Consider the following 1,744-nt stretch of genomic DNA (forward strand, 5'->3'; position numbering starts at 1 on the left):
AGGGCCAAGCAGGAATCTCTCCCCAGCCACCATCCATAACCCGGCTCTGTGGGTTTTGGTCACACCTCTCCCACCTCCTTGGCTCTGCTGCTTCCCAAGGTGGAGGAAGCCCATGCCAGGGGATGGAGTGTGAGGTGGCTTTGGGCACCAAACCACCTAGAAGCTCGGTGAAGACCAAAGGGACCAAGCCACCCTCTGCAGAACCCTTCAACATCACTTGCACCGACAGCCCTGGGGAGAAAGGGAGACAGGGCAGGGGCTTGGACGGCCCCTCCTGGCTCCTCTATTGCTTAATTACCCTAATGCCCACATCCTGCTGAGGGCAGTGCCAGCCCCCCCAGCAGCCAGGCAGGGAAGGGGGCTGCAGAAAAGCTCAGCTATTTGCAGCTCTGCTCCACAGAGCCTGGTGTGGGGAGCCAGGAAGCCAAGGAGGAAAAAAAAACCCCAAACAATTTGTAATTACACGCTGGGAAAATGGAACAGCAGGAAGCAGACAGTTAACATCATTCTGCACGAGACAAACAGGAGATGTACAGAAATACAGATCTAATTTTGAGAGGTCACTCAGAGCGCTTTTAAAGGCGCTTAATTGTATTTCTAACGGCCCAGGAGGCAGCTGCCTGCATTCCCTGCACCAGCACAGCCCTCACCTTGGCTCCTGTGCTCAGGCACCTGCAGGAGAGCCAAGAGCTGCCCCCCAAGCTTGCCAGCCCCCCCAGCACTCGGGGTGCAGCCCCAGCTGCTCCCCCCGCTCCCCACTGGCACCGGGCGTGGGGCTGAGCAGAGCCCGGGCTCCTGGCTGGGAGAGGGGCAGGACAGGCCTCACCCACAGCAGGATTGGGGACATTTAGGAAATGCTCCTGGTGGCAGGCAGCAGTGGCACAACCAGGAGCTGAGGGTCAGATGCCATGCAGGGGGTGGGGAGGGCCACGGCCGCTGTGGGAGGGATGTGGTGATGCCCAAACCATGGTGAAGTAACCCACGGACCCAGCACCACCCACACACCCCATCCTGCCCCTGGCACGACCCACCCTGCCCCTGGCACAACACATCCTGCCCCTGGAATGACCCGTCCTGCCCCTGGAATGACCCGTCCTGCCCCTGGAATGACCCGTCCTGCTCCCAGCATGGTGCTGGGCTGGGAGAGCACCGCTTGGTCCTGGTGAAGGCAGCGGTTCCACCAGTTTCCCACCAGTTTCTCACCAGTTTCCCACCAGTTTCTCCTCGTTAGGCAGGAGCTGACAGTTCCCACAGCCCGTGGCTTTCCCTCCCACCCCCTCCTCTGCTCCTCAGCCACAGTCAGCAGTGAAACCACTGGTGGGTGACATCCTGGTGTGACAGAAGTTGCTCCAGTCACAGAACTCCACACTGAGCATATCTGGGGGGGGTGGTAACACCACCCAGGCCTCTAACCTAGCTCTGGATTCCAGGGCAGCCTGTGGCTGCAATGAGGTTTATGTTTTTTCTTCTTCTCATTGCACCAGGGAGGCTGGGATGGGAAAATCCCAGTTTCCCATCCTGTTTCTCTCAGGTTCAGCAAGGGTCAACTGCCCCCATCCCACCCCAGCTGAGGGTACCAGCCACACTGTCCCCTCCCAGCAGCTTCCACGCTGAAGTAATCCAGAGCAAAACCAGAGTTAACCCTTTGCAGAGGGGAGATGGCAGCAGAGAGACACCCTGCTGGAAAGCCCTGGCAGCTGCTCTTGGATCAGCTTTTCCATCTCTGTTATCCTCTGTTCCCTTT

The sequence above is a fragment of the Merops nubicus genome, unplaced genomic scaffold (genome assembly GCF_000691845.1).
Source record: "Merops nubicus isolate BGI_N331 unplaced genomic scaffold, ASM69184v1 scaffold29320, whole genome shotgun sequence".
NCBI classification, from domain to species: domain Eukaryota; kingdom Metazoa; phylum Chordata; class Aves; order Coraciiformes; family Meropidae; genus Merops; species Merops nubicus.